This window comes from Palaemon carinicauda, unplaced genomic scaffold (genome assembly GCF_036898095.1).
Source record: "Palaemon carinicauda isolate YSFRI2023 unplaced genomic scaffold, ASM3689809v2 scaffold70, whole genome shotgun sequence".
NCBI lineage: Eukaryota > Metazoa > Arthropoda > Malacostraca > Decapoda > Palaemonidae > Palaemon > Palaemon carinicauda.
The window spans coordinates 23396-33452 of NW_027171983.1; the positions used below are offsets into that span (position 1 = coordinate 23396).

The window sequence follows — 10057 nt, forward strand, 5'->3', positions numbered from 1 at the left end:
TAATACTATTTCCTGATATAGAGTGCCATGATGCCCAGAATGTAGAAACCACTTTGCTCCAAGGTTTTTTTTTTTTTTTCGAATCCAGTCAGTCTGGTTTCAGTGAATACATAAATCCAGGCCATATTTTAAAAGAACTGACAAAGGCTTCTCTAAATTGCCATCCTAGTTCAATGTTGTTAAACTTTCCTCTGGATTTATCAACTTGATCTTATTTGCTTTTGAGATACTTCGCACCCTTCTCCCACTTGAAAAGGCTGCAAGAGACAAGAGAACATTTCTACCATCTTTGAGTTCACTAAAGGCCACTGATGTTTCTCCTTTTAATTCTCCCTTGTTGAAAACCTCAGAGTTAGATACTTTTACAAGTAAAAAACGAATTAAGAGTTTGTATAATATACATGCACATATATAGGTATACACGTTGTTACGCTACTGGTAACCATGCTGAATTGGCCTAAGAGACTGTGCGATAAGATTTTATATATGATAAAGGAGACAAAAACTAAAGAAAAACCAACTTGATTTATATTTGGAGAGACTATTTATATGTATAAATACTTTATAATCACACTGTTGCGTATGAAAATGAAATAGAGGCACGAATTTGACTAGTTCGCCAACAGCAACTCATAAGACAGAGGAACCCTCTCACCTAAGTCACCTTATGTATTTTTGGCGGTAAATATCTGTTGTCTCATTGGCTGGTTGTATTTGACGTCAGACACTCGTATTTATGAATGAATATTACGTATGGGGCCTAGGGGTGGAAAACCTATACGTATTTTAGATTAATTAGAGCTTGAAAAATTAAATTTTACAAAAAATAGTCTTATTAATACTATTAATTTTAAAATAAAATAAATAAAGAATCTTATTAAAGGCCGTAAATTAGAAAAATAAGTCATATTCGAAGGAATAATTGACTAACATTCTGGCTACGATGATATATGTCCGTGTGTTCGTTTGTGCGTAAAGTCGTAGAAAAACCTATACGTATTTTAGATTAATTAGAGCTTGAAAAAATAGATTTTACAAAAATTAATCTTAGTAAAACTATTAATTTTAAAATAAAATAAATAATGAATCTTATTAAAGACCATAAGTTAGACAGATAAGTCATGTTCGAAGGAATAATTGACTAACTTTATGGCTACGATGTTTCATGCGTGTGTTCGTTTGTGCGTGAAAGAAGGCGATAACCAATCACAGCTGAGGAAGATATAGCCAATCAGAGGACTGGAATGTACCACCAAGAGTAACGGCATCTTATGAGTTGCTGTTGGAGAAACCTGCTCAATTACCCGTAAATTGACATTAAAACGTTTACGAAAACAGAATAGGATGAATAAAAACGTCATTAGCTAGAGCGTTTGCGCGAAATGGATCCCGTGAAGCCGATTTTTTCGTCAACAGCAGCTCATAAGTCGGAGGAACCCTCTCACCTTATGCATTTTTAGCGGGAAATATCTGTCGTCTCATTGGCTGATACGTCCTCCGCTGTGATTGGTGGTTGTATGTGACGTCAGGCAATAGTATTTTATGAATGAATTCGACTCGGTAGGAGTGAAATATCTATACATGTTGTAGATGAATTAGGAATGATAAATTATAGTTTATAGTAAAAATGAACTTTTAATATAATGAATTTATTAATAAAATAGATAATAAATCTTTTTCAAATGCTTAAGCTGAATAAATACGTCTTTTTAGAAGAAATAATTAACTAGGTTTTGGCTACGATGTTTAACATGAGGTATGAATTTGTAAACAAATGTAACAAGCCAATCAGAGGGCTGGAATATCCCGCCAAGAGGGAGTTCCTACGATCTATGAGCTGTTGTTCGAGAAACCAGTTAATTATTTCATTAAAAGTTCAAACGCTTTGACACTATTCTCTCTCTCGCCAAAAACATCCCATAAACCAGAGGAACCATCTCGCCTTATGTATATTTAGCGGGAAATATCTGTTGTCTCGTTGGCGGATTCGTCCTCTGCTGTGATTGGTGGTTGCATGTGACGTCTACAATTGTATTTTTATGAATGAAATTACGTGTCAGGCCTAGGGGGAAATACCTATACGTATATCAGATGAATTAGGACTTGGACAATTAGATTTTACAAAATTAACCTTATAAAAGTTAATACTTCTTTAATTAAACTAATAAAGGCTCTTATTAAAGGCCGTAATACGTTTTAGTGACGTCATCAATTGTGGGATGCGTTTTAAAGATTGCTTAAATGACTGAATAATTTTATTTGCTGGTTTAAGGTGTTGAAAATCGCTAATGTTGAATATTCAATAGATAATATTATTATAAAGAGCTTAGATGGTGAAGGAACTACCCAACTTTAATTCGTGTTTTGTAGAATTTCAAATATAATTTGGTTACTTAAAGGAATAAATGACTGTTTTGATTACGATGTTTGTGCGTGTTTAGCTGTAGCATATAATTTAAGCAAACATTAAACAGATGATGAAACACTTGAATTAACTTATGATCTGAAAAATACTCCAGCTGGTGTTAAAATATTGACATTAGTATAATTTGATATTCAAATAAACTATATAGTTAAAATAGCGTGAATTAATGAGGTTAATAGTTTGTAATAACTAGAGGGAACTGAAATTTAGGAGTAAATAGTTGCTGGGTTTCTTCACCAGGAACTCGAAAACTTGTAGAGATTAATGTCTCTCTTATATATACTAAAACATCTGGCTCAACGAGCTGTTTAAATTTAGTATAATTCATCATCTTTGTGAGCTATGGATGGGATGTTTTTAGGCAATATGTCTGTCTACCTGCCGAGTCATTAGCAGCCATTGTCTGGCCCTCTCTGGTCCTAGCTTGAGTGCTGTGACCATATGTATATATGATCAGTCTCTAGGGCATTGTCCCTTTCCCTTACCTCTATCACTATCTAAATATAAAGTTATAAACACAAAAATCCTATTGTAATGACACCGATCCCTTCGTCGTCCAGAAAATCGACAAACTACTTATTTATTTGAATTCTCTTTTCGCCACACTGTGGTTTCCCATTTATATATATTTCGCTCTACCAGAGCTACATTATGACATATGTATCATTTCATAACATGTTTCTGTTAACCCATAATTCATATATTTGTAAGTGTAAGAAAACACATATATTTTGGCGGGCACTTCAATCTGATTTGGCGCCAGCATTATCCTACCTTTCCGTCCGCACCTTGTAATATACTCCCGTGCACATTCGTGCACATACGGGCCAACCAAGGGAAAGGCCCGTGCCAACAACAAGTGTTGGCTTTAATACCCCAACAACAACGAATAAAGTAGCAGTTGATCTTGGTGACGCTTGTCTCACTGTCCTTACAACTGGTGACCCCGGAGTTGAAAGATGTCCAAGTATATTCTGGTATATCTGTTTTCAAGCAGCGTGTTCCCTATTGTCAGTTAATTTGCATAAAAAAAATACTATTTCCTAATATAGAGTGCCATGATCTCTTCCCATTATGTAGAAACCACTTTGCTCCAAGGTTTTTTTTTTTCGAATCCTGTCAGTCTGGTTTCAGTGAATATACATAGCCAGTTCATATTCTAAAAGAACTGACAAAGGCTTCTCTAAATTGCCATCCTAGTTCAATGTTGTTAAACTTTCCTCTGGATTTATCAACTTGATCTTATTTTCTTAGTAGATACTTGCACCCTTGTCCCACTTGAAAAGGCTGCACTTGAAGAGAACATTTCTACCATCTTTGAGTTCACTAAAGGACACTGATGTTTCTCCCTTTAATTCTCCCTTGTTGAAAACCTCAGTTAGATGCTTTTACAAGTATAGAATGAATTAAGGTTTGTATAATAATATACATGCATATATATAGGCGTATATGTTATTACGCTACTGGTAACAATGCTGAATCGATCTAAGAGACTGTGCGATAAGATTTTATATATAATAAAGGCGACAAAAACTAAAGGAAAAAAAACTTATTTATATTTTGAACAAGACTATCTATATGTTTAAATACTTTATATAAATCAATGTTTATCTTTTAAAAACTCCCCAAATCATCACAAAACTTAAAAACTGAAAAACGATTCTAATAGAGCAAAGTAACGACTTAAACCAAGTGCTGGGAGAGCAAATAACTAAAATACTTATGAGAATAAAGTTAAACCTTTACAGTTACAGATAGAGTTAATTTACTTAAAACAAATTCTAACTAACAAAGATTAAACTAACAAAGAATAAAGTATAAACAACAACAGTTCAATAAAATTACATAGCAATTTCATTAAAGCACATATTAGGGAACAAAAGGGATAAATGTTTAAGAATACTTTTAACACATCCCTCCAAGAGGAGACAGAACATTGTAGATCCAAATAAACTGGTAGATTAGATTATTGTGTACAGAAGCAAGTCAAAATCTAGAAGCATGTCATCAATGGTGTTTAAAATTACCTTTGATAAGCAATATCCCTAGGTTATATTGCTGCAGGACCAAAAGGCTCAAGAGTTAACCTAATTTTTTAAAAATTTACTTACAAAAGACAATGGATTACGGTAAAAAAAAAACTAATCGAGATTGATTTGTCTAAACTTTATTTACAAGAGACAAAGATGATTTATATAAGAATAACATTTTTCAAGAGCACGAAGGAGAGCCCAAGCCGCCTCTTCCACTGTAATCTAGGAACTGAGGCTTCAGTTTACTCGAATATATAATCTGGGGTCGTAAATCAAGTCATCAGTCTGCATCAAAGCTGCTCCTACAGCCACATCACTATCTTCTACTTTGAGATAAACAGCTTGTCGGATTCAGATAGCCTTCAACATAGGTTATTTTAATAACTGGACATGCATGTTTATAATCTTCTGCCCACTATAGTCATTTTAATAGCTGGAAATGCACGTTGACAATCTTCTGCCCACTATAGTCACTTTAATAGCTGGAAATGCACGTTGACAATCTTCTGCCCACTATAGTCATTTCAATAGCTGGACATGCATGTTGATAATCTTCTGCCCACTATAGTCATTTTAATAGCTGGAAATGCACGTTGACTATCTTCTGCCCACTATAGTCATTTTAATAGCTGGAAATGCACGTTGACTATCTTCTGCCCACTATAGTCATTTTAATAGCTGGAAATGCACGTTGACTATCTTCTGCCCACTATAGTCATTTTAATAGCTGGAAATGCACGTTGACTATCTTCTGCCCACTATAGTCATTTTAATAGCTGGAAATGCACGTTGACTATCTTCTGCCCACTATAGTCATTTTAATAGCTGGAAATGCACGTTGACTATCTTCTGCCCACTATAGTCATTTTAATAGCTGGACATGCATGTTGATAATCTTCTGCCCACTATAGTCATTTTAATAGCTGGACATGCATGTTGATAATCTTCTGCCCACTATAGTCATTTTAATAGCTGGAAATGCACGTTGACTATCTTCTGCCCACTATAGTCATTTTAATAGCTGGAAATGCACGTTGACTATCTTCTGCCCACTATAGTCATTTTAATAGCTGGAAATGCACGTTGACTATCTTCTGCCCACTATAGTCATTTTAATAGCTGGAAATGCACGTTGACTATCTTCTGCCCACTATAGTCATTTTAATAGCTGGAAATGCACGTTGACAATCTTCTGCCCACTACAGTCACTTTAATGGCTGGAAATGCACGTTGACAATCTTCTGCCCACTAGAGTCATTTCAATGGCTGGAAATGCACGTTGACAATCTCCTGCCCACTATAGTCATTTTAATAGCTGGAAATACACGTTGACAATCTTCTGCCCACTATAGTCATTTTAATAGCTGGAAATACACGTTGACAATCTTCTGCCCACTATAGTCATTTTAATAGCTGGAAATGCACGTTGACAATATTCTGCCCACTATAGTCATTTTAATGGCTGGAAATGCACGTTGACAATCTTCTGCTCACTATAGTCAATCTTAGGGCTGGCGAGATCAATCAGAGTGACAGCAACTACCGAAAAAGTTCGGACAGAACTTAATAAAATCCAGCCATGCTAAATAGATCACTGGACTGCCTTGTTTACGGGAGTAGGAAATCCTTTAATGCATGTAACTACCATCATTGGGTGCAATCATTCCGCTCCCGACATCCATGACCAGAGTTACAAGACTTTTCCAATGGTAGTTTTCTGCCAGATTTCTAAGGCGAAGAAACAGGTCTCACGATCTTGAAATGTTCTTTCCATGTATCGTCGTGGACCATTGTCATCGATGACAACACCTCATCTGAAACAGAACATTAAAAGGTTGAAAGGTTTCAACAGCATTTGTCATTTCAAAGGGGAAGAACAGTATTGAAATTGAACACTTAACGTAAAGGTTGAAAGTTTTAAACAGCATTTGTCATTTCAAAGGGGAAGAACAGTATTGAAACTGAACACGATTACGTTAAAAGGTGTAAAGTTTTCAACAGTATTTGTCATTTCAAAGGGGAAGAACAGTATTGATATTGAACACCTTACGTTAAAAGGTTGAAAGTTTTCAACATTATTTGTCAATTCAAAGGGGAAGAACAGTATTGAAATTGAACACATTACGTTAAAAGGTTGAATGTTTTCAACAGCATTTGTCATTTCAAAGGGGAAGAACAGTATTGAAATTGAACACCTTACGTTAAAAGGTTGAAAGTTTTCAACAGTATTTGTCATTTCAAAGGGGAAGAACAGTATTTTAATTGAACTACAGATATGATACAGGATGAAGCCTTCCTAGTATTTTGTCAAGGGTACTTATATAGTATAATCTTTATGAAAATTATCAAAAAGATTAACATTTGCAACAATATTAAAATTCTTCTCAAAGGATTAGAGTCCTTATGGGTGGTAACCGAATTTAACTCCCGATAACCTTCAGAGACTCAAAGACTTACCTGGTTTTTTTGGTAGAGGATGCAGGGGGAGGCCCATGATTTGATCACTTTTCTGCCAACAATTTCTTGACAAGAGTAACACGTTCCATAGCTTCTTTTTTGCAAGTGGTATTCTGTAGGGTCTCTGACACTAGATTAGTCCCAGGTGTCAATCCCACATGTGAAGCAACAACTGATGGTAGAGGTACATCTGAAAAAGTAGTAATATCAGCCAGTGGTATTCTGTAGGGTCTCTGACACTAGATTATTCCCAGGTGTCAATACCACATGTGAAGCAACAACTGATGGTAGAGGTACATCTGAAAAAGTAGTAATATCAGCCAGTGGTATTCTGTAGGGTCTGACACTAGATTAGTCCCAGGTGTCAATACCACATGTGAAGCAACAACTGATGGTAGGGGTACATCTGAAAAAGTAGCAATATCAGCCAGTGGTATTCTGTAGGGTCTCTGACACTAGATTAGTCCCAGGTGTCAATACCACGTGTGAAGCAACAACTGATGGTAGAGGTACATCTGAAAAAGTAGTAATATCAGCCAGTGGTATTCTGTAGGGTCTCTGACACTAGACTAGTCCCAGGTGTCAATACCACATGTGAAGCAACAACTGATGGTAGGGGTACATCTGAAAAAGTAGTAATATCGCCAGTGGTATTCTGTAGGGTCTCTGACACTAGATTAGTCCCAGGAGTCAATACCACATGTGAAGCAACAACTGATAGTAGGGGTACATCTGAAAAAGTATCAGCCAGTGGTATTCTGTAGGGTCTGACACTAGATTAGTCCCAGGTGTCAATACCACATGTGAAGCAACAACTGATGGTAGGGATACATCTGAAAAAGTAGTAATATCAGCCAGTGGTATTCTGTAGGGTCTCTGACACTAGATTAGTCCCAGGAGTCAATACCACATGTGAAGCAACAACTGATGGTAGGGGTACATCTGAAAAAGTAGTAATATCAGCCAGTGGTATTCTGTAGGGTCTCTGACACTAGATTAGTCCCAGGTGTCAATACCACATGTGAAGCAACAACTGATGGTAGGGGTACAACTGAAAGAGTAGTAATATCAGCCAAGTATTTTCAAGCAGGGGATTTTATAATGCACGAAATGTCATTCAAGATTATAAGTGTTACATATATAAAGTTAGCCTTTTAGGGTAGGAAGAATATCACCTGTAATCACAGTAGCCATAATTAACTGAATTTTCACTATCAATTCCATCCAATTTCTGGAGATACACATGAACTAACCTATGGTTCTTAAGCCTACCAGGTGTGTAATATTATAATTACTTTCCATTAAGGTTTAACTAAATACCTCGTAAAATTGGCTCACTCAATTCTCTTTACTTTACAAATATGTCAACCTGAGCTGATTTGACCCACATCAAAATACTAAGGTATGAACATGTTCTACACAATTTCGGCCTTACAAATTTCCGAATATTACTTCTATAGAATTCAGTGGTTAGCTTGTACGCCTTAAAAGCTAACCTCACATTCAAAATCGCAGCATCGTTGAAAAGTTAAGACCGAATAGGTAGTTCGCCCCTTACACTTCAAAACATTGAACTAAAGGGGGAACTATTCTCTGTTGCACTACAAAATAAATACAAATAAATTCACCACAACTCATGTACACTAAAACAAAACAATTGAATAAAATACAAAATCAACTCTTGCTGGAGCAACTTACGAAATACTGGAGATACTTAAAGAGTAATACTTAATAGTTACACAGCGTCAGAGAATCTGACCTTAAAACAAATTCTAACTTCCAAAGAAGACTAAACTTCACTCCAACAAGGAGTACTAAATACAAACAAAATCACAGTTCAAACAAGGATTACAGAGTAAATGCTATGGAAGTACAATTATGGGGGAACTACACGAAAAAGACAAAATAAATATTACTTGACATTATTAAAGCTAGCATAACATTATGTATACAATATATACACATATATATCATTATATATATATATATATATATATATATATATATATATATATATATATATATATATATATATATACATACATATATATATATATATATATATATATATATATAAATATGTATATATATATATATATATATATCTATATATATATATATATATATATAGATATATATATATATATATATATATATATATATATATATATATATACACTAATATATGTATATCAAACATTTGTTGATATATTTCATAACTGAATTGTAAAGGTTAAGGATTTCACCTTCCCAATTTGCATGTCAAAATTCTTCAAGATAAAGGAATGAAGTCTATCGTCATAATGACGACCTCCATTTATCTGAATAATAATAATAATAATAATAATAATAATAATAATAATAATAATAATAATATAGATAGCACCAGTAATAATAATAATAATAATAATAATAATAATAATAATATATATAGCACCAGTAATGATAATAATAATAATAATAATAATAATAATAATAATAATAATAATAATAATATAGATAGCACCAGTAATAATAATAATAATAATAATAATAATGATAATAATAATAATAATAATAATAATAATATAGATAGCACCAGTAGTAATAATAATAATAATAATAATAATAATAATAATAATAATAATATAGATAGCATCAGTAATAATAATAATAATAATAATAATAATAATAATATAGATAGCACCAGTAGTAGTAGTAATAATAATAATGATAATAATAATAATAATAATAATAATAATAATAATATAGATAGCACCAGTAATAATAATAATAATAATAATAATAATAATAATAATATAGATAGCACCAGTAGTAATAATAATAATAATAATAATAATAATAATGATAATATAGATAGCACCAGTAGTAGTAATAATAATAATAATAATAATAATAATAATAATAATAATAATATAGATAGCACCAGTAGTAATAATAATAATAATAATAATAATAATAATAATAATAATAATAATAATAATAATATAGATAGCACCAGTAGTAATAATAATAATAATAATAATAATAATAATAATAATAATAATAATATAGATAGCACCAGTAGTAATGATAATAATAATAATAATAATAATAATAATAATAATAATAATATAGATAGCACCAGTAGTAATAATAATAA

The 10057-nt window shown here is 32.9% G+C and overlaps 1 long non-coding RNA gene across 2 annotated transcripts; it reads right to left on the reverse strand.

The window, feature by feature from the left end:
• Window positions 1-5984: 5984 nt before the first annotated feature.
• On the reverse strand, window positions 5985-8671 carry LOC137637390 (uncharacterized). Of its 2 annotated transcripts, none has more exons than XR_011043608.1 (3): window positions 8614-8671; window positions 6916-7214; window positions 5985-6272 (listed from the first exon to the last, which is right to left on the reverse strand). It is a non-coding gene; the product is annotated as an uncharacterized lncRNA (long non-coding RNA). The 2 variants fall into 2 exon arrangements; XR_011043606.1 differs by having other exon boundaries at window positions 6916-7105; window positions 8614-8657.
• Between the last annotated feature and the right edge of the window lie 1386 nt (window positions 8672-10057).